Below are 24,839 nucleotides of genomic sequence, written 5' to 3' on the forward strand. Positions count from 1 at the left end.
GGCATGTCGATGATTGAAAAAATACATAAATGTGTGTTATGCAGCTTGGCAAGATGCAGGTTGAAAAAGAGTACATTGTGTTTCAGCTGAGAGTACACATGTTAATTATACGTGCAATAGAAAATACATGTTCAATTTGGTAAAGTTGAAGACTGTCAAATCAACAACAAAAAGAATGAAAGGAAGAAGGCTGACAGATGCAAAGTATTTAGTCACCATCTGATGAAGAAAGATATGCATGTCCTTTGGCGGTCTTAGATTTCATTGCTTAATGGATCAAACACGGCAGCTGCACCAGCTGACGCTAGCTAGATAATGAAGTAACTTTAAAAGGGAAGATCTTGATCTGATAAAGCAACTGGAAAGTATTCACACCATGTAGCTTGATGTTTGTGCAATAGAAACAGTACAAATTCAGTTGTTTTATATTTTGGTTGCACATTTGTTAATGCATGTTCATTGAGCTCAGAGTGCATATGGGATGATTGTGATTACATGTTCAAGGTGCAACTGATTGTCATGGCATTAGATAATCGGTTATGGCTGGGCGGCGTATCTTCATCTACGTCTATCAGCGCCTATCTAGTGTTTACTTGTGTTTTTTATTGTCTTTAGGCTGCATAGAGTTTGCTCTTCTCTAGGTGGCAGATTGAGGCTGCAGCTCACGGCCGCTGAAGGGAATAATACATCGCAGAGTGTGCAATGTCTGTCCTCTTGTAGGTGGGATGAGACATAGCTCGTATCTCTATGACTGAAACCCTCATTGATAGCATGAGGCTGCTAGAGCTTCTGATCCTCAAAGCTGGATGATATCTTGTGGCCGAGGCTCTTCTAGGATACATTGGAGAGTGCATTCTCCTGGGGTGCTGGGGTATTTCGCTGTTAGACATCCTTAAAAGTACAGCACATGTTACAATGGAGCGAAAGACTTCCATGCAATGATTATTGTTGGGAAATGGCAAGGACATAGTGCGGCTAAACTTGTAATATTCAGACATGGGGCCAGGAGGATTGCTCAGGGGCAACCGTCGGCCTTAGAAGAAAGGCAATGCAGAACAACACAGCTTCGAATCCCAGTCCCACGCAAAGAGGCTGATCTTTGCTATATAAAAGATTAACTAATTAATGAATTAGTGGAATAGTTTAGTTTATGGACGTTCTTGTTGGGATGATTTTGTGCAATAAAGAGTAAATGTAATATTTAGGATCTGCTTTAAAAATCATGATGTATTTCTTTGTAACGGTTTAGCATAAACAAAGTAGATAAATGAGATAAATGTATTATTTCATTGAGTTTTACAGTTTTACAGATTTTGATAAACGTTTCATTCTGTTGTATTGACCTTAAAAAATTATTGTATTGACCTTAAAGCACTTTTAGTATAAAGGTTCCCAGATTGAAATAACCTCAACCAATCATTAGCGTAATTATATAACACAAACAGCAACTCTGTAGTTATAGGAAAATTAAACTCCGTAGTAAAAAGGGGAATTTGGAAGACTTATAACGTTGCGTATAACTATTGACAAAACTGCATAAAAACTTCCATAAAAATGTATGTTCCACTCTGGATTTTCCGGGGAGGTTTTGTGATAGTACAATCTTGGGGCTGAACTTACTGCGGGATTCAGAAATACAACATTGTTTTCAAACCCCTTTATGGGGTTATATGCTATGTTCCACCATATTTTGATTAGTAGTTTGTTTCTGATGTGTTAGGTCAGAATCAGGACTCGCATGGTCAGGCATTGTTTCAAGGGTTTTCTTCTTTTGTGAACTCCAGATAATCTTTCCCTACTCATGATCCCACTAAAGCAAATCTGAATAATACAGAAGGTTTTGTCACTGAAAAACAGGAGTGGAGAGGACTGACACTTGCTCTTAGGGAGGCTATTTCGTTGCTCCATGCTCTAGCCAAACCTCTTTAGCACTACTGGTAAAACGTCTATTGCATGTTGGAATTCTAGAGGTCATGTGCATTTGTTATGTAATACTGCCGTTACAGATACCTTGTTATCTTTTGACTTCATTTTCTTGCAAGAAACGTGGGCTACAACTAGTCTAATTTGGGAAGGCCATGATATTTGGCAACTACCTGCCACCAAAGGCCCCAAAGGAAGGCCGATGGGGGGTCGACTAATTGCATGTAAACATTCGTTGGAGGCAGGGAACACTGATGTATGGTCAACCCTGAAATTCTTTTTGGGAGTGACATGTATTTTGAAACTTGGATGCAACTTCATTGATATATGTATTATCAATGCATATTGGAATCCTTTGAAACATAATGAAATGCAGCTGATTAAAGAACTAGTTGAAGTAACTGCAAAAATCGATGCATGGCGTGCTATAAAGGTCAACAGGTTGGTTGTGATAGCTGGTGATTTAAACACAGATTGTGATATAGATAGTACGCAAATAGACGCCCTAATGTGTGGTATAAATTTGGGTGGTAAGTTACCTAGAGCTCCGAATGATAATGCTAAGTTAAGAGGAGAGATTTGGCTGAACTTCCTTGAAGTTAAGGGGCTAGTGAAAATACCTAATTCTGCTCATACATGGAATTCTAGAGGTTGCAGCTCAACCCTTGACTACATCTTTGTCACTAATGGTTTGGATAAATACGTATCCAACCTTTTGGTGCAGAAAATGTCAACCAGCGTTCACAACCTCCTGTCGATTTTCATAACACATACTGATGAAACAGAACATAATGTAACCTACAATCCAGGCCTGATTACGAACATGACTGGCACCCGCATACGTTGGTCTTACTCCAATACAAAACGATTTACATCAGTCTTACTAAAAAACTATATGAACATGACGCATGAGGAAAGCTCATATCATCTAGCATCGACCTCCTTTACGAATTACATTAATGAAATTTCCATTACTACATGTCATGATAAGAAAGCTACGAAACAAACCCGAAATCATGTACATGCTTTCGATATTGACACTCTAAATCAGAAAAAACAGTTAAGACGAGATATCCGCCGTGCCTTGAATGAAACATGTAGTGGACCAGAAAGGGATAAGAAGCTAAGAGGTATTAAACAACGATATAAGAATTGGCAAATTTCTCACAGAGTGCCAAGGACCAACTAGATGGTGAAAAGATTCTCGCTGTGATTAAAGGTAAAGATATATCCAGCTTTTGGCTGATGATTAATGGGATTCAGCTTACACAAAAAGAGATATTGCTTACCCTGCTCAGTGAAAGAACTTGGAAAGATCATTTTCTTAAAATGTATGGTGATGATAGTGATAACGCTATGTTACCGGTTGCAAAAAACTCCAGATGGATTCTGGATATTTCTCCTACTAATATTAGTAGAATTATTGCTAAATCCAAAAAGTCAGCGGCACCAGGACCCAATAATCTATCTAACCAAATTCTAAAACCGTATGCGCAGTTATGGGGAAACATCTTGCATGTATTGTTTAATGATATCCTCACAACCAAGCTTATCCCGCACTCATGGAGACTGGCCATTGTGATCCCAATTTATAAACATGGTCCTAGAACCTCGCCCGAAAGTTATAGGCCAATTGCGATCTCAGATCCTGAATATAAGATTTTTACCTCTATTATACTTGAAGAACTTGAATATTGGCTTACCAGCAATGATATATTAGATGCTAAACAAAGATAAAAAGAAAGGAACAGATTGTGGCGGACTTATCTTGAAAAGCGTGCAATCCAAAACCCTAAAAAAGCCAGACTATGTTATCTTCGTTGCTTCGATGGATCTCTCTAAAGCTTTTGACCTTGTTGATTTATGGTCGATCTTGAGAGACCTATTGATTCCTAAACACCTACTGGAAATGATCATCGACCTATACTCTGGCACAAAGATCAAGGTCAGACTCAACTCACTCGGGCAGCTCTCTTCAGAAATATCAATCTCTAATGGCCTAAGACAAGGTTGTAAGCCAGCTGCCACTCTATTTAATTTATATGTTTCTAAAGATGCTGCTGCAATCGAGGGCAAAGGTTTGGTATCGCCTAAACTGGGAGAAACCACGATAGAATGGTTAGCATATGCAGATGATTTCTTACTGTTAGATTGCACAAAAATTGGTTTGCGGAGATTGATAAATGCATTTGTTGTTTTTACTGCTGGTTTACACTTGAAAATGAATGCTTCCAAAACAATAATTATAAGAATGGGAAACCCAAAGAAAAATCAATCCTCTCTAACTTGGTTCTGTGAAGGTAAACGTTTAAAAAGTCAGGTTGCATTGAAATATTTAGGATACGACTTTACAGCTAATGGTGCTATTACAATGATCAAAAGGCAGTTAGAAGTGAAAGCTGAGATGATACGGAGACAGATGTCGAAAATTGATGCTAAGTTCGGTAGATTTCCGGCTACTCCGTTGAAACGTTTTTATACTATTTCCGGTATTCCAAAACTCACATATGGTTTAGAATTTTATGAGCTTAAGAGCACAGATTTTATTAAAAAACTTGAACGTGATATGTGGAAAGGTGTTTTGTTTTTTATTCCTAAGTGTATTCCAATTCAAGCAATTAGATATGAATTTGATCTTCAGTCCTTAGAGTCAATTATTCTATGGAGAAAGATGCTGCTGTGGAGGAAATGTTTGATAAATAATGCCACATCACTTTATACGATTGCAGCGAAAGACCAATCTAACGTCTTTTGCTTGAAATTGAAAATGGTTATTGAAGACACCTTGATGAAGGCAGGTGTTACAATAGAGATGCTGATTAGGAATCCCCTGAAAGTAAAGAATATACTCCAATGTAATGATTGGCAACTGACTCTTGATTCGATCCAACAATCCAAAATGGTGAATCAGATACATTTGTGTTGGAAATTTTACCCTGTTCTTGAAGCTTACCTGGAAAAATATCCTTCACGGAATTTTAGAAATACATTCATGAGGTTCCGTTTCGATACTTTGAAAACAAACTATATCTTGAAAAGATGGAAGCTCCTGAATGATGAATGGGGTTGGTGCAGACATTCTAAGAAAGAAGGCATTGAAGAAACTCTGTTACATTTACTATTGTTATGTCCAGCACTACTAAAACAACGTATTCTGTACTTTGAACAATCTGTAGTACACTTGCACTCTGTTGACACCGAATTCTTATGGTATCAGATTAGGCATAATAGCTCCACTGTTTTAAAATTTAGAGTAATGGCATTTCTGAAGAACCTCTGTGACCTATCTTAAATGATCTGTATGAATCTTCTGACCAACAAGATGTATTGTATTGTTTTGCACCCTTCCACATAAACTGTGAATTTTAACTATGTTTTTAATATGTCTGAAAGAATGAATTGTCATCGAAATGAATTATCCTAATCTTCCTATCTTCTGATGTATTGTCATGTTCTGTTTTATATAAATTGTCATTTTAATGTTGTTCTTAATATATTTCAATGAATTCTTATCGAACTTAATTGTCTTAAATGTTGTAGCGTTTTCTGATGAACTATTTTTGTAAAGGTTTAAACAAACCATAAACAAATAAATAAATAATAATAATAATCTTTCCCTACCTCTACAAGCACAAGCCCTACTCTATGACAAAAGGAAGTGAAAAGTGTGCTTGTCAAAATATCTAAAATTAATAAAAACCCTCTGTCTAAAATCCATCCATAACCAAACCACTTTCCCTATCTTCCAAATGAAACGAAACAAAATAAAGAAATACTTTTGGAACTCTAAAAGGGATGGCTGGTGGCGTCTGACTGCAACCATGTCCCTTTCAAGCAAAGTCCTTCACACATGGGTCAAGTTAAAGAAAGACACTTCTTAGTGTTTTGGAATGTTATCCAGGGGTCCCTGTGCGCATCTCTCTCTGTCTCTTCCCACTCTGGGATTCTCTAAGTCTGTGTCCCCTGTGGGATTCTTTCATCCTCCCCACCTTGGAGTTCTCTCAGTCTCCACTCCCCAATGTGGGGTTTCTCCATCTCTCCCCCACTCTGGGGCCCTTCATCTTCTCACTCCCCACTCTGGGGTAATTTCAGGCTCTCCCCACTGAGTGTCTCTTCTTCTTCTCACTCCCCACTGTGGTGTTTGTTTGTTTGTTTGTTTATTTATTTATTTGTATAGCACTCTTGACCCTGGGGTATATGTGCACTTTGAGCATCTGGTTACAGGCAACAGTAGGGAGCAATAGTAAAACAGTGATGTGGCATATAAAGGTTGACAAGAAGGCAGTTAGTTCATAGATATTAATAGGCAAACACAATAAGAAACATTTGAGCATTGGGTATGCATACATACATGTTTGGTTATTTGTTGAGTAACCAGGTAATGACCTTAGTTCTGAAGGGTTGGAAGGTAGGTGTGGATTTGATATCCAGTGGAATGGTGTTCCAAAGTTGTGAGGCCAGAGATGGGAAGCTGGATCCACCAGCTCTTTTGAGGGAGTATTTGGGCACCGTCAGTTGTAGTGTGTTAGACGATCTAGTGGTTCTAGTGTTCTGTCTTAATGTGAATTTGTTAGTGAGATAGGGCGGGGCTAAGTGGTTAAGAGCTTTGTATGTAAGGCATATGGTTTTTAAGTCTATTTTTTGTTGGATGGAGAGCCATTTGCAAGCAAGTCTTGTGGCAGAGATATGTTCTCTTCTGGGAAGATTTAGGGCTGCACGGAGTGCGTTATTTTGTAAGACTTGCAATTTATTGATTACTGTTTTATTGGCACCTACATAGAGGCTATTACAGTAGTCCAGTTTGGATTGAATGAGTGCTCTGGCTAAAGTGAGGCAGTTGTTGGGGGAGAGCAATGGTCTGCAGGCCCTAATTAATTTACCAGTGTAGGCAGTGGCTGAGGCATTCATATTAACTTGTTTGGCTAGGTTGGTATTCATGTCTAAATGGAAACCAAGGGTTTTTACACTTTTGGTGATGGGTATGGTGTTGCCGTCAATGGTAAAGCTGGTGTAACCGGAACAGAGTTTACGGATGGTGTTAGGTGAGCCGACAAGAAGCAGTTCGGTCTTATCATCATTCAGGCAGAGCCCATGTGTGTCCATCCATGCCTGAATGATGGAGAAGACTTCATTGATCCATTTGGCGTCCACGTTGTAGTTACCGGATAGAGTGAGGAGTATCTGGGTGTCATCTGCGTAGTTCATGTAGGTGACACCCAGATTGTCCAGCTTGTCAAATAGGGGCTTTGTAAATATATTGTACAAAGTAGGTGAGACACAAGATCCTTGTGGGACACCGCAGGTAATAGGGATAGGGTCAGCCGCTGCTAGGGGTGAGAAGACCAGCATGGTCCTGTTCTCCAGGAAGGATTGGACCCATGTGACCGCAGAGTGGGAGAAGTGTGCTGCCGATGACAGATGGTTGCACAGGATTCTGTGGTCGACCAGGTCAAAGGCAGCGAGAGGTCGAGGAGAAGAAGGATGGCAGTCTTACCTTTATCTTTGAGTTCGTCTATCTGGCATTTGAGGTCAACAAGGGCCGTTTCTGTCCCGTGTTGTGGTGGAAAGCCAGATTGGCGAGTTCCTAGTAAATGATTTGTCTCGAGGTAATCCTGGATTTGTAAATAGGCCACTCTATCAAGAATTTTTAGTAAGAATGGGACGGTGGTAATGGGTCTATAATTTGTGGGTATATCAGGGTCGAGAGTGTTTTTTTTTAGTAGTGGTAGGACCCAGGATTGTTTCAGATTATTAGGGACCAAGTTATTGGAGAAAGACAGGTTTATTGATTTAGTAATGAAGGGGGAGAGATCCCTAGCTGCATCTTTTATGATCTGAGCGGGGCAACTATCCCCCTTGCAGTTCGAGGGTTTCAGGGATGCTATAATTTTTTGTACCTCCGGTATGGATTCCTTTTTGAAGGTAAAGCCTGAGCTAGTGTCGGTAGGTGGAAGAGGGGTGGGACTGGAGGTAGGACCGGGAGTAAGTTGTTGTCGTTTGTTGTCAATTTTAGTTTGGAGCCCTGAAATTTTGTTAGCAAGGGCATTCTTGATCCCTGTGCACCAATGTTTATCCTTAGTGCAACAGTCAGTGGGAGGAGTGGGGTTTTCTAATTCCTTTAGTATGTTAAAGAGCTCCTTAGTGCTGGAGCTTGCCTGGGAAATCCTGGAGTTGAGAGATTCTTTTTTAGCGCATGTGATCTCATTTTTGTAGAGAGTGGAGATGTTTGTAAGATTAGTTCTGTTATTTACTGATGGCACTGATTTCCATAGTGCTTCGAGTTTACTTTTTTGTTGACGGAGAGTTTTAAGCTCCGGGGTGTACCATGTATTCAGGTGCGCTTTAGGTTTCCCTTTGCGCAATTTCAGTGGGGCAATGATGTCGATGGCTTTGCCATGGAATCGTTGTAGACGTTGACCAATTGGTTCAAGTCAGTTGTGGCTGGTAATGCGTTCAGAGTAGGGATCACCAAGGGTATTAAGGCTTCCGCTGTGATGTTGCTATTTTTCCTAGTTGTGCAGGCAGGTGCAATAATAGGTCTTTTATGCGCTAAGTTGCTGGTATTAATGTCAAATGGGAGGAGGTAGTGGTCGGTCCAAGTGAGCTGTGTGGGATCTTTCAAGGTAATGTTGCAGTTAAGGGCGGTGATCCAGTCAAGGATTCTGCCCTTCGAGTGGGTGGGTTTGGAGCAGAGTTGATGGAGGCCATACTCCTCTAATGCCATGGCCAGGGCAATGGCTGGGGTGTCGAGAGGGTCATTAAACCCAAGGTTGAAGTCTCCAAGTATAATCATTTGTGCTGATGGTTTGGAGCTTTCGGCAATTAGTGAGGTGATGTCTTCCTCAAACGAGCCAGGTGGACCCGGGGGTCTGTAAATTAAATGCAGCGTGATAGTGCTTTTAGGGGATGTTTGTAGTTTGACTGTGAGATGCTCACATGATTTAAGTGGAGGAGAGGAGGCTAGTCTGATATCAAGCGAGGACTTAAAAATAATAGCTACACCACCTCCTCGAGCGTTAGGTCTATCTGCTCTGAGGATGGTGTAGTTATCAGGTATGGCTAGGGTGAGAGATGGTCCTGCAGCATCATGCAACCAAGTTTCGGTTACAGCAAGGAAGTCCAGGTTGTTGGTTAGAATAATGTCTGCGACTTCTATGGAGTGGGCGACTAATGATCTAACATTTAGAAGAGCTCCTTTAGGAATGGGGGGGTAGAGTTGATGGGTGTTACAGTATGAGTGTTAGTCTTAATAGGTGTTTTGGCTGGGCAATTGCTGGATCTGTGGTGGGTTCTGGCACCAAGTCTAATGTTCCGATCGGTAGGGATGAGGGTAATGGTTTGAGAGACATTTGGGTTGGCAGTTATGGAGGTGCTGTGGTCGAGGGTGGGGCATGATACTCTCGTGTCAGTGGGGTTCCACTTAGAGACAGCTGAGTGCATAATAGCTGGGGCATCAGAAGAATGTGCATGGCTAAGGGTGGAATAGGCGGATTGTGATACCGGGAGGAAGACCAGTGTGGTAGGCAGGAATGGTGTGGGGCAGGTGATAGGGTAATGTCTTGGGCAGGCAGGTCTGACAAGACCATTGTTGTAGGCTATGTAACTATTGCCAGTGCAGGGTATGTAACTTTGCATGACACAGAAGGGGAACATAATCGCGGTAAGACAGAGTAGCATGCTAAGGCTAGGGTGACGTGCAGAGGAGTGGCGCGTAGGGGGCATTGGTGACATAAGGTAGGCACAATACACTTCAAGTGTGGACAGGAAGCGATCAAGGGGCACAACACAAAATCAGATGTGGTCTGGAAGCGACCATAGGGCACAGCACAGTGCAAATGTGGTCGGGAGTTTACCATAGGGCACAGCACAATGCAAATGTGGTCGGGAGTTTACCAAAGGGCACAACACAATGCAAATGTGGTCGGGAGTTTACCAAAGGGCACAACACAATGCAAATGTGTTCTGGAGGCGAACACAATGCAGATGTTGTCTGGAGGCAACCATAGGGCACAACACAATGCAGATGTGGTCTGGAGGCGACCATAGGGCGCAACACAATGCAGATGTTGTCTGGAGGCGACCATAGGGCGCAACACAATGCAGATGTTGTCTGGAGGCGACCATAGGGCGCAACACAATGCAGATGTGGTCTGGAGGTGACCATAGGGCGCAACACAATGCAGATGTTGTCTGGAGGCGACCATAGGGCACAACACAATGCAGATGTTGTCTGGAGGCGACCATAGGGCGCAACACAATGCAGATGTGGTCTGGAGGCGACCATAGGGCGCAACACAATGCAGATGTGGTCTGGAGGCGACCATAGGGCGCAACACAATGCAGATGTGGTCTGAGGCGACCATAGGGCGCAACACAAAATCAAATGTGGTCTGGAGGCGACCATAGAGCACAACACAAAATCAAATGTGGTCTGGAGGCGACCATAGGGCACAACACAATGCAGATGTGGTCTGGAAGCGACCATAGGGCGCAATACAAAATCAAATGTGGTCTTGAGGTGACCATAAGGCACAACACACCTCACATGCAATAAGATCACACATTGACTGTGGAACATCAAAGCACCTAGGTACGAGATCGCAATGGGGGCACACAAGTACTGAGAAAGGGTGCATTAGGGCGCCTAGGTTCGAGATTACCCCTGAAGTTACAGTACAGGTCCGACATGTATTGAGGTCATACATTGAGTGGGGTGCATCAGGGCGCCGGGCCGAGGTCATGTGTAGACGCTGCCAATGGGTTGGGAGAGTAGTGTGTCTTTAGGTTAGGGGCAAGATGATGATGCACAACAAATGTCAGAAGGAGATAATGTTCCCATGTGATATGTGAGGGGCAGATGTGTTATGGGCTCAGCGGAGCGTTGATATTGCAGGCGCAGTGTTACCTTAACAGGTGAATGTGGTGGTCCAAGGGGTCTGGCAGACGGCAGAGTCGGCAGTAAACAGGCAGAGAACAGGCTCCAGCCTTGTTCCTGTGGGCCTTGGAGGAGAGGGCCGGCTTCGCCTGCCGGCGCCCAATGGCAGGGGCTATGGTCGCTGTAGCCAATCAGGCAAGGCAAGGCTACTGCTGTGTGCCTGGTAGAGCTCAGAGAGAACCAAGCCTAAATGCGGCGGCCATCTTGGAAGGGGGTACCTCGTGTACCTCAGTGTAGGATACGGGGCAAAGCGTGCTCTTGCGGGTGCGGGGCAGGTGCAGGTTGCCTGGGACCTTAATGGGGCAACTCGGAGCACTTGTGTGTATTTAATCAGCAATTTTGCAAATTCGAACTATGACGAACTAGGCTTGCCCCACTTTGTGGCTTTGCTCACTCTCACTCCTCCACTCTGGGGAGTTCTCATGTTCTCCTCACTCTGGGGGTTTCCTCATTCTCACTCCCATTCTGAGGCTTGCTCTGTCTGTGTGTGCCTTGGAGTTGTTTCACTGCCCACTCTCCTGCTCAAAGGTATGCTTCTCCTTTCTTTCTCATTCACCTGCCTCCCTCTCCAGTTGGGCCACTGCACACCTGACTTCCTCAATTGTTGCTCCTCAGGAGAGATGTTCAGTCTGATCACTATTCTTCTTGCTGCAGAGTCGCCTATGTAACTTTTCAGCTGGGCTCCAAGTCACAGGACTTTTAACCTTCGTTCTCGTAGCTCGTCTGGTGAGGAGCCACTTATGTGAATTTTCAGATGGGCTCCACTTCAGCCATCTGATGGTCTTCTCCCTAATTCTCACAGCTTCTTAGGAGGGCTAAACTAGCCAGCCATTATCTGGGCCTCACTGCACCCTCTTGGTGGGCGTCAGGGTTCTGGGCGCCGACACTGGCATTCTCTCTCTCTCCCGCCACGTCTCCTTTGGAATCTTTGGCAGATTCTTTCGGTCTTTCATTCTCTCCACCCTGGGGTTCTCTCAGTCTCCACTTCCCATTCTGGGCTTTTCTCCATCTCTCCCCACTCCCCATTCTGGGGTTTTCTCCATCTCTGCCTCCTATTGCATCTTTGGCAGAGTTAACCTCTGCGGTACCAGCTCAGCCTCCTCAGAGATTGGCTGTTCCGTCAATGCTCCTCCAGTCGACTGGTTCACTCATCTCTCCTCACAAGAGATTGTGCACGCTTCAGGTCAGAAACTAAGTCAGCTATTAGTAAAGGGTAACTATTGCAAAATCATCACAAAATCCAACCCCTACGTACCCAACAAAGGTGTTAGTGCCTAGGGTGTGGGCATAGTGACTTGTAGCACTGTTGGATCCTCTGTCCTTAGAGGGGGAGTCACCTACAGATGGATCACACTTACCCTGTCCCCTAGGGTATGTTAAGCATAGTGGGCTCACTTGTCTAGTCCCAAAGGGGGTGGCTTGGAGGGAGTTGAGAACTCCTTGGAATCATTACATTGATCAAACTCCAAATCTGTGCTTTGCTTAGAGAAAATCTGACTAATATTCTTTTAAAAAAGACCAAAATAAGGCACATACGCCTTTACTATTTCTTCAATTGAGCCCACAGACAATCTACAGTCTACATTCCAAAGATAATGTAAGCATGTGATTAGTAGATGCCAGTGTAAAACATTTCAGGCTGCGGCTATCTTGGGTCCAGGATCCCTGAGATGCATTATTGTTTCATTAGGTCATCTTTCTGCCACCAGGGTATGCCAGACCCTGGATTGTAAGAACATGCTTCAGAGTGGGGGAATATGGCCTTTTTTACAAACAAATTGCCAAGTTTGACCTTGGTGTACACTGACCCAGGGGACACGGTCCACATTCCCAGGATGTAGGAACAAGGTTCATGGATGCACAGGTCTGGGCTATGTACGTTGTTATCATAGCCCTTTCACTAAATGTGGAATGTGACACCTCTTGGATATGTGCACCTGTTTGACCTTGAAGTACACTAACCCAGGGGACAGGGTCCACAGTCCCAGGATGCAGGATCAAGGTTCATGGATGCACCGGTCTGAGCTATGCATGTTTTCTTTCATAGCCCTGTCACTGAAGGTGACACTTGCCACCTCTTGGATCTCCGCACCAGTTGTGAGCTCGATAAACCAAACCAATTTCCAATTATTTGTGTCCAAGGGGTACTATTGCCTCCCCCACCCCCCCATGACACCCTAGCAGTAGCAATTGGTAGACCACTGATAATGCAGGGAGTGCTGTATGGGGCACATTTCCCATGGGATGGCTGAAGGCAATCTTCTGTTAAGGCCACAGTGCCTGGGCCATGGTATTTGGCTATTCCCTGGGTACAGTGACCACAGGCCATGTTGGTGGAGTCACAGTGTCAAGGCATGGCTGCAGGAAACTCTCTCTGGATAGTGAGTGTAAGGCCACTGTGCCTGGGCCATGGCAGAAAGACACGGCCGTGTATCAGTTCCCACAGGCCATGCTCAGTGGGCTCTTTATTTAAGATTGCTGTGCAGATCCAAGGCAAGAATAGGTAGAGTAGGATGGTCAAAACATATCATTAAAATACAGAAAATTAAGTGATGAGATAGGTAGATATGGAAAGTTATGGTTCTTGTATGCTTATGTAATGACCTACATTAATAAGAAGCTTACACATTATTTGTTCAAGGTACGATAAGTTGAAAATATAAAACCTCAAAACCAAAACTCTCGCTATCTACCAAGTTGTACAGGTGGACATTTTAATGTCTGTCCTGCTTCCAAACTCCACCTACCTAACGAATTGATGAAATCCTTCAGATCAGTAAAAATAATGGTAAAATGGTACTAACATTTTTACTAAACCGTAGTATTAGGAAAATGTCCCCCATTAATATTTATCTGTAAGCAAAGGTTGGGTCTTGAAGATATTTTGCACCTTGCAAACTCAATAGCGAAAGGCATATTTATTTTAGTATAAAGTAAAATGTTGCTAACATAACCCTTGAAGTCAAGATCCGCTCTAGCATCAAGCTCCAGTGGATATTTGTTTAGACACTTCATGTCTAAACAAACTAGCTCACTGGTGTTAAGAGAGCAATCTCATTGTATAGAGGTAAGTGATCAAACAAATGTCTATGTTGCTGGAAAGTCGGGTTGTGTGTCCATCTATTACCAACTTGTTGTATGGGAGATCATTTTAACTTTACAGAGAAATTAAATGCAGCAAGGAAGTAAAGGGTAAAATAACAATTACAAGTGAAACAACATATATACGTAATCAAGTTGATATGGATATTCTCAAAACAGTAATTAAAGTAAAACAAGAAAACAATCTGCTTTACCAAATTAGGTGAATGTTTATTTATTTATTGCTTGCTTGTTAGGCACTTATGCAGGAAATATATTCTGTGGGGTACGTGCTGTGGTGTCCATGCTCAAGGGTGAGCCCAAATCTATGTATGTGTGGCACATGATAACTTTCACAATTCTATCTAAGTGTGGCACATGCTAGCATTACAATTCCATCTAAGTGTGGCACTTGCAACATTCAGGATCCTATCTAGATGCAACGCAGGCTAATGTTCACAATTCCATCCAAGTGTGGCATATTCTAACATTCCCAAATCCATCTATGTGTGGCACATGCTAACTTTCACGATTCTATCTAAGTGTGGCACATGTTAGCATTCAGAATCCTATTTAGATGCAAAGCAGGCTAATGTTCACAATTCCATCCAAGTGTGGCATATTCTAACATTCTCAAATCCATCTATGTGTGGCACATGCTAACTTTCACAATTCTATCTAGGTGTGACATATTCTACATTCCCAAATCCATCTATGTGTGGCACATGCTATCATTCACAATTCCATCTAAGTGTGGCATTTGTTAACATTGACTAGTATGTTAGGATGCAATGCAAGGTAACATTTACAATCCTGTCATGAATAAATTCAGGCTAGTGGTCACAAATCTTTCTAAGTGTACATGGTCTAAGTCTATGTTATGGAAAGGTAAGGTAGAGTGGTGGGGGCTTTCTGGAGTAGAGTAATTGCTCTACATCCCACCCATGCCACACTTCCAGTTTTTTGTTGGTGTCTGTTAACTGCTGGCTTTCCCTTGCGGACACCTGCAGACACGATCTGGAGCCACCTCTGTGGGAGCCACCCTTTGTCTTGGGGCCCTTAGCCGCAGGGGCTGCCAGGCAGAGGGCTGCCATGGAAGGATGGGTATTGAGCAAATGTCTGACCAATCAGGTCCGGTCCCCCACTTTGAAAGGCTTAGAAACTGTCAATCAGGTTCACAGGGCGTGCTGGGAGGCGAGAGGAGGGAGGGAGAGGGAAGTGGGGAGCCGGGGAAGCTACGCTAGGCAAGGCCGCAGCACAGGCACAAAGGGGCACCCAGATGACAAAGGCAGGCCCCGGAGGGTCACCACGAGCAGCCTCACTCACCTGGGGCTCAGGATGGCAAAGAACACCCACGTGGAGCTACGGTGTCTACACCGAGCAATGTGGGTGTGAATCCACCAATCAGGTTCACGGGGCGGGGTGGGAGGCGGGAGGAGGGAGGGAGAGGGAAGCGGGCAGTGGGGGAAGCTACGCAAGGCAAGCCCGCAGCACATGCACAAAGGGGCACCCAGATGACAAAGGCAGGCCCCGGAGGGTCACCACGAGCAGCCTCACTCACTTGAGCTCAGGATGGCAAAGATCAGCCAGGTGGAGCTACGGTGTCTACACCGAGCAACGTGGATGTGAATCCACCAATCAGGTTCACAGGGAGGAGCTGGGAGGCGGGAGGAGGGAGGGAGAGGGAAGTGGGGAGCTGGGGAAGCTACGCTTCGCAAGGCCGCAGCACAGGCACAAAGGGACACCCAGATGACAAAGGCAGGCCCCGGAGGGTCACCACGAGCAGCCTCACTCACCTGGGGCTCAGGATGGCAAAGAGCACCCAGGTGGAGCTACAGTGTCTACACCGAGCAACGTGGGTGTGAATCCACCAATCAGGTTCACAGGGCGGGTTGGGAGGCGGGAGGAGGGAGGGAGAGGGAAGTGGGGAGTCGTGGAAGCTACGCTAGGCATGGCCGTAGCACAGGCACAAAGGGGCACCCAGATGACAAAGTCAGGCCCCGGAGCGTCACCACGAGCAGCCTCACTCACCTTGGGCTCAGGATGGCAACATTTTTTTTTTAAATTTAAAAAAACGTAGGCTTGACATTAGACTGTGTTGCTGGGCATTAGCATGCAGAGGAACATTTCGAATAATGTCAGTCTGTTGATAGATAATGCAACAGTGGATTTTGAATGACAGTAATTTTACCAAAATGGCTGCACTTTTTCAGGGAGGTCAGAAGAAAAAGAAAAACGATCACTACCAAAATAACAACTTCAATAAAAAATGTGAGCTTTTGGAATTTCAAATATAAAGAATTACATTCATATATTTTTCAGCAAGCACACCTATGGACCTTACCTATGCATCAAGAGACCTCCAAATAGGTTTAGTTTGAGAAAGTGAGTTTGGGGGATTAAAGTGATCATATCGATGCTAGATCATCGCACCAGACAGGCACATAGTCTAGCCCAGGTGTCTGCAAACTGCGGCTCCCCAACTGTTTTTGTCTATGACTCCCATGATCTTTCATCATTGATATTACTTGGTTGGGCTGATGAAATTGAGGTCCAAAACAACTGGAGAGCCAACGGTTGCAGACTCCTGTTCTATCCTTCAGCAATTTGGTTCCACTGAAAATATTCACATCCAATGGAAAAAGAGGCAAAGCTGGCTGGTTCAATTGGGATTTAAAAAGACTCCAACTAAGGCACATAACAACTGAACATAAATGGAGGAAGAACAAAAACGCTCCATGACAAAACTATGCTACTTGCAAAATAAAATATAATCATGCAGCTATTAGAAGCACACAGTCTGAATTTTACACTAACAGGCTCACTATGGCCACTGATCCTAACAAGGAAGCCTTTAAAAGTATGATTGAATCCTGCATTCCCACGCCACTGACAAATACAATTATTCCATTTGTGTAATATCCTTACAGACCATTTCTTCTTTAAACAATTTAAACAAGATGAAAGCATCAGAAAGGCCTTAGAAGTTCATCAGCAGGTTTTCCAACAGTCCCCTGCCCCATTTCTGCAAGAAACCTCTGCCATTTCCTTTGATAGCCAAACCTGCCAGAATCGTTATTGATGCACCCTTTTCTTGTGGGAAAATACCAATAGACCACAAAGAAGCATTCTGCAACCTAATTTAAAAAAAAGATGGTTAACATTGTTCTAACCCTAACAATTTCTTGAAAGCTTATGGTCAATTGTAAATGTATGGCAAAACAAAGTGACAGAGCAGTTTGCACACAATTCATTAAATACACAGATGAAAACACATTACAAGACCCAGTGCAAGCAGGCGTCACAACAAAAAACAACATGGAATCAGTTATTTTGTTCTTCTTGGGTGATCTAAAAAGGAATGGATACATGGACAACACATCAGCTCTAATTTTACTGTACAACTCAGCATCATTCAACCTAGTCGACAATACTATTCTTAAACAATGCCTATATGATTTAGGCATCAGAGATACAGCTCTAGACTGGATTTTGTCCTTCCTTCAGAATTACACATAAAGAGTCTTTCTTCGGTCCCCTTTTTCTCTGAACCAAAAGATTGTCTTTGTGGGGTTCCTCAAGTATTGTCTAGCTCTCTCCTGTTTTTTAACTTGTACGTATCACCCTTTTGACCCTTTTAAGATCACTCAATGCATTGTGCTATAATTATGCAGATTATCTTCAGCTCAGTCTGAAAAGAATCCCCAGTAATAATGTCACTCATGCAATCCTTGTAATAGAACTATAGATGGCATCTAACCATGTATTATTGAACCTTGAGAAAACAGAGGTGCATATCAGAATTAAACCCTTATCTTGAAATGATTTTCCTCTATGATCTATCAAATTCAAATGTCCCCATTTCTGCTGCTTCTGAAGTGGGGAAAGTGGGAGTGATCATGGATTGCAAACTCACTATAGAACTTTTTATTTGATCATAATGTTGATAGTACTATTTCAAATCCTAGGTGGGTAACTATTCCCGTTTACCTGGCTGACTCTTAATGTGTACAAATTTGCTAGGTGAATCAATGTTAAATTGATTAGCAAAGTTATCATTCATGAACTTGGATTCTATCTTTGCAATACACAGATCGAGATGAAAGCTGAAATATGAGAAAACTACTTAAGAATTTGAGACTATTCACCTAGCAAATGTATACACATCAAGAGTCAGCTGCTTTCCCTCGGTCCATGATGTCTAGAATACTGGCCTGCATAACTAACAATGCACTTTCCACACCATAATGCGATCGGAAACCAGACTGTTTGGGGTGCAGAAGCCCGGCCTCTTCTTGATGTTGTTGAAGCTGGATACAGGCAACACTGTCAATAACATTAAGCAAAAAGTGCAAGTTAGTTTTTAGGACGAAGGTTAGCTGGGTCTCTTGGACAGATTCCTGCTTTCTTTACCAAGGGAGTCATTGTGACTCCCTTAATACAGTCCGGTACCATTGTGTGTTGAAATGGAGAGTTCACAAATCTTGTGAAGAAAGGAGAGAAGGTTTGAATATTATCCAAAATAGGTTTGGTAGGGATAACGTCCCCGGAACATGTAGTAGATGACATTTTTTCACTATATTTTCTATCTCCACTACAGTAATTGGATGGAAATTGAATTTTGTTTTTCATATTCGATGTTAAGAATATTCCTACTTTGATCCACTGCATCTTCTTTAGTGTGCGGGGTTGCTTCAATGGTTTCCGCCCTTGTAATTTTGTTCTCCCTCTGCCTATGAGATGTGATCACTTCAGCTGTAAAATTACTTTTTTTTACTCTCTTCATTCTTGCAGGATTCTCCCGATATTCCCCCGATAATGGCAGTGAACTACACATACAATGGCATTGAAACACCTGCATCAGCGGGATTCCCCTGTTATTCCCCCAACAATGCTGGAAAATCCAAAACTCTTCCCTGTCCTCTGTTGGGTGTCCTCACCCACGTTTGAGCTATCATGCTGCAACATTTGGTGCTGTGGGCTTAGAAAATCCAAGATGGCCAAAAAGCCCACATGTATGCCAGAATAGGAAAACTGTGCAGTACTGGCATGGAAAACATCATGATGGCCAGAACTTCCCAGAAAATGCACAGGGAAATGCATGAAGAATAGGCTGCCACACATTTTTGCCTATGTTGTGAGCACAGGAGGGCACTGCCTAAAACCACCATTGGGCTACCCACACAGTAGCCTGAAACCATTGGGAATGGCAATGCTGATTGCCAAAAGCAACCCAGAACTGTGGGGAATTCATTTTCTTAAATCCCAAAAATGGTTGCATTACCAGTACTCACCACTATCAGACAGCCGGCATTTTAAAACCACCAGACTTTTGTGTAAAACTGAACAAATGAAACAAAACCAGACCAAGGAAAGACTTGCCAAGAGGTGGATACAATGTAAAACTATATTCTGAAATGACTTGAAGGAAGTAATTATTTAATGTGTATGTAAAAATCGTAAGTGATTTAAACTGGGAACAAAAAATGACATGTAGCTAAAAACTGGCTTAAAGAGATTCCAATTCTGCCTGACATCTACCCCCACAGGAGTTAAAACCTGCTCAGCCACTCTTCCCCTTGCCCAAAAGGAGTTGTCACCTCTCTGATTAGATTAGGGGTGGAGCAGCTACAGGGAGTTGTCCTGAACTCAGGCAAATGTTATATTGGGGGCGTCGTAAAAGTGGCTTCCTCTTGGCAGAAACGGCTGAGGACAGGCTGAGCTTAAAGAAAGTGGATAGACTGGTTTCTCCACCATGTGACCTGGGAAGATACACCCCTGTTGGCCAGAATATGATTTTAAGAAAGATGTATAACTCATGGTGCGGACTTGTCAAAATTATCTAAATGATACCATAATTCTTGTGATTTTTCTGCCCACATTTTAAGAGGTTTTAGGATTCGGTGGTATGATCTGGGGGGTTACGAGCGGAAAAGAGGTTGTCACTCCAAATGTCTGCATGTTAAAAATCTGAAACTTCATCAATTAATGTCCATACTCCTTGCGCACATGTGTGTAAATTTGGGTAAATGTCCGATATTGCAAAACCAGTTAAAAAGCGCAAAATGTTGTCATTTTTTAATGCAAGCCCCCAAGAAGATCAGAGGCGAACAAGCATGGACCATAAGGAATGTATAATGTGCACATGTAATTTCAACAAATTGTATATCTGGGAAGGATGTATTTGAATCTAAGCTTTCCAACAAGCCTAGAACCGACTTCCTACTCCTTATACTTTTTCCGCAATCACGATTCACGCACTCGTGAATTTTACCGCGATTTGCAATTTGGTTAAAAATCCAGCCACGTGTAACCATCAGCAGTCATTTCTTTCCTTGCTAAAAATTCGTTTGCCTCTTAATCACCATCTCTGAATCATTGCTAAAGTGAGCCTGAACTTATCCCAAGTAGCTACCACTCCCCCTGGACCTCCTAAATGGAATTAAAACCATTTTCAGCATATTTCTCACTTCATTGCCATCACCTTTTAAAAGCATTTTGGGCCTGTGTTTCAAACTTCTATCTGTGGTCTAAGCTTGCTGGGGTGAACTGAATTATATTTGATTGCATTCCTAAGAACTGTGTGTGTTACTTCCATCTCCTTCTATTTCTTACATTGCATAGGCGAGGGGGGTGAATTGCCAGAGAAAAAGTGATTATTTTATCTTTTGCTAAAATCATATCAAGTATTTCTGTACTGCATTTTATTCCTCATTGCTTTTCCCTTGAAATCATAAAAGTAGTTTTGCTACTTTTTCCATCCTATACTAACTCCTCATTGATTGTAAAGAAGTGTGCTAGTGCCAGATTACCCATTGTTGATCAACATTACATGTCTAAGTGTACTATCAGATATTAATTTATTATAAAGTGTGATATATATATATTGTTTAAATTCTCAAATAAACCTTTTAAACTTGCAAAACAGAACTACCTCTTGGCTCAGTGGGGTCAGGGGGATTCTAAGAGAGGGGTGTTATATAGGGGTAGTCATGCAGCACTCATGAACTGGACATAAAGATATATCAATAAGGGTTTCCATTCAGTATCCCAGACTAGGCATTGACTTAGCTGTAGTGTTGAATTGAATCTTCTTACAAATTGGGGGCTTGAGCCGGACATCTGGGTTAGATCTATCACTTGTGCAGCTTAATACAGTGTGCTAACTGACGGGATACATACATCCGGTCGGATCACCATGCTGTTTTACGCTGTAAAGCACTCTTCAAAGGGACACTCTAAGGAAAAGGTCTGTTTTGAAAAAATAAAATACTAATTTCTGTAAGTCAGGACAGAGATCAATCTCTAGAATGACGACCTTGGTAGACATGAAAATAGCGAGGGAGCACCTCTTACATAAGCTATTTGTGAGAGGTGAGTGGACTCACCAGGACCAAACGGTCTGGTTGCAGGCCATCGCGCAACAGGTCACTGAAACAGGGTCAGACATATGGAGAGATCAGGGTCCATTACATGTGGCCCTGAGTGAACTATATATGGCTCCAAAAGCCAAAGATGAACACAATAAGATTGCCAGGATAGCGGCATACCTGTACCTATACATGCAGGATAAATGTACTGAAAGCCAAGATCTAGCAAATAGGCGACAGATGGCGTTAGAGAAGGTCCAATCTGACCTGGTCTCCTCTGAGCAGAGGCTGCAGAGGAGCCAGGAGTTAGAAAATGATAGTAGGCAGTATATCATTAAAATAAAAGAGGATATAGACATCCTGCAACAGGAAAAGGCTGACCAGGATACCAGATTTCTGGCCTTGCAAAAGGAGTACCAAGAAGGTTTGGACTCCCTACTACAGAGCCAGAAAAAGCTGGAGCAACAATTAGATTTCAATAGGGTATGTGCTGAGCAGGTAGTCACCCTGCAAAGCCACCTAGATAGGGAAAAGGCAGAAAGCAATAAATTGATTCTGAGAGACCTGCATACCCAGGCAGAGTTTGATCAGGAGCGCCAGAGAGCTGGTGCCTTCCAAAGGCAAAGGGACGACCTGGCGGCACAGATGCAGACTCTTAGTCAGGAAAGGGACACCTTAGGCCAGGAAGTCTGCCATTTAAAATGGAAAATGGAAGAAAATCACCTGGCCCTCCAGGGACTGGGTGACCGCCAAAAAGAACACCAGAACTTGTTAGAGCACACCAGGAGGGTGGAGGAGGCTCTGGCAAGAAAGGAGCAGGCCAGTAGGGAAGGGACTCAGGAGGTAACCCTCCTGCAGCAAAGACTGACCCAGTACTCCAGGACCAATCAGGAGGGACAGAGAGAAAATGAGGCTCTCTGTCAGCACAATGATAGGCTCCAACAACAGGTAGCGATGCAGGAGAGACTGATAGAGTCTAGTAAGGCCTTAACTGAGGAACTGAAAGTGCAGGCTCTTGCATTGCAACAGGGAGCAGGGGCGGATAGAGACCAGGTTCGCTGGGAGAGGGAGACTCCTGAGCATAACCTCAGGAGCCCTAGTACCAGAGGCCTTCATATCTCTCAGTCCCTGGACTCTGCCACCCCCATGTCCCCTCGCGCACATGAGCACGGGGCCACAGGGATGGCAGATTACTATCCAGCTAAAAGTATGGGGCTCATAGGCCAGTACCACCCAGGAATGGAGGGGCGGGCATCCGGGTATGGGCACCCAAGCACAGTGCAATTTAGTGGGGAATCCCAGGAGAGTAGGCCCACTAAGGGCATCCTGAAAACCTCTGCCCAGTTAGGTCAGTGGGGGGGATACCCAGCAAATCTTGGCAGCAAGGAGGGATATGAACACTCCTCTGAGCGATACAGGAAACAGGAGACCAGGTCCCCACATTCTGCCAGCCATTCCCAGGCTCGCAGAATTCGGGAAAACCTGGAAGGTCAGACGGGCACCTCTGGGAGCAGTGCTTCTGAGTCAGAGGATGAATGGACCAGGGTTACCCGAACCAAAAAGGCCAATAAGGCAAAAAGGGCCTTGCTTAAGGACCCATTGAAGCAAATAAAGGCAATCAGGAGTGTCATCACTCCTTATCATAAGAACGCCAAGTATTCCATTTGGGAGCACTTGGAGCTCCATGAGCAAATGATGGAGACTTTCCATTTGAAGGACAGCAGTAGCTGCATCCAGTACGTCAAATGGACATTCTCCCCAGAATACACCAGTTTCTTTGCGGGGTTGGAGGACCAAAATCATTTAAGATGGTCCACCTATAAGGCGGCCATCTTGAAACATTTTTCTGTTCACAGAAATCCTCAAGAGGCTCGCAAGGCAGCCTACAATTTGCAATGTGGGGAGGATCAGGCCCCACAAGAGTTTGTGCAAGAATTAAAACGTGCTTTTGCGCAGACCACCAGAAGCGTGCGCACGGATAGCAGAGAATTTATCAATACGTTTTTCCATGCCTTACTCAAATACATAATGACCCAGCTCATGAGAGATTTTCATGAGAAAAGATCTTTAGACTGGGTCATTGAACAGGCTACCCGGATCTATGAGGTGCAGAAGCCTATCGAAAATAAAAATAACGCGCCGAAAAACCCCAAAACCAACAGCACCCCTGCTGCTGCCAAGGTGGCAGAGGGAAAGGTTGCCCCCGTTTTAGATTTGGAGATGGGGGGGCCTAGAAACCTGCCTGCACCAAATAATTCACAGCCCAGAAGGCCCTTGGGCCAGTCACAGACAGGGAGTCGAGGAGGTAGTCCCACAAATGGGGTCCCCCGCTCCCCTGACTATGTAAGTCCCTGCTACAAGGGAAACCGACCAATCCTGGGTTATGTGTGGACTCCTCCAGACCAAGGGGGGGATCCAGCCAAGCACCTGACCCGGGGAACTTCCCTCCTAACTTCCCCCAGGAGGGCAGAAATTCTCAAAATCCTGGGCAGAACTTTTCCCCAGGTATCCACCCAATTTCCAGCCACAAAATCATCCACCCTTCTTTCCCCAATTCCCTGAGCCCAGACAACCTAATCCAGGAGAGGGGAGGCCAAGGGTGGAGGGGTACCAAAATCTTCCCAACAAGGGGTACTACCAGAGAAGGGATAGCTACCCTTCCCGGGATCAGCCCAGGGGAGAAAATAGAGCCCCGTATCAGCCTGAGCGGGTTTCACAACTTGAGCGCCAGGTCCAAAATATGGCACGGGATCTGGGTCACATACTGAGGGCTCAACAGAACCCTCAGATGAGCATGCCACCGCAGAATGCCCCAAACTCTGGACCTGGTGCTCCAGAACAAGGACGGGGGCAGCACCCCGATAACCCACCGGTTCCCAGGGAGGAGGCACAAGGGGAAGGGATGTGTAAAGCCTTGGAGGAAGCTTCCTTCCCAACTTGTAAACAGCCCCTGGAAAACCAGGAACCGGAAACAAAATCTCCTACCCCTGAAAGTCTGCCACCAAAGGAGCAGAGAGGAGGTAGGAGGTAGGAGAAACAAAGAACCCAAGGTACAGGTCTTCCAATTTGAGGGAGAGGGATCCTCAGAAGATCCTGGGAAAAGGATCTTCTCCTTCAGAGATGGGGGAACTCCTCCCAAGGAAAAATGGGTCCCAAGGGATGTCAATTCAGACTGGGGAGATGTGGAGACTGAGCTACTGCCGCCCATCATCTCATCCCATAACCGACAATACCGAAATCCCCTGGTTCAAATCCATCCTGGTGACTCCCTCCAAAAATGGGGGGGCCGCCCAGAACCGGAACCAGGGGAACCCACAATGGCTCTGATCTCCAGTTGCCAACTTTTTCTTTCAGATTCCCAAGGCTCTCCACAGAATTCTGCCCAAATCTCTTCGCTAGCAATGTCCAAAACCAGAAAGTTAGCCCACGAGTTGTCCAAAAATGTGCATTATCTGTGCCCCCTTGAGGAGAAGGAGGGAAGATACTATGCCCCTGTACAATTACAGGGGCAGGGTACAATTTTGGCACTG

This window comes from Ambystoma mexicanum, chromosome 4q, assembly GCF_040938575.1.
Source record: "Ambystoma mexicanum isolate Mex_15411 chromosome 4q, UKY_AmexF1_1, whole genome shotgun sequence".
NCBI lineage: Eukaryota > Metazoa > Chordata > Amphibia > Caudata > Ambystomatidae > Ambystoma > Ambystoma mexicanum.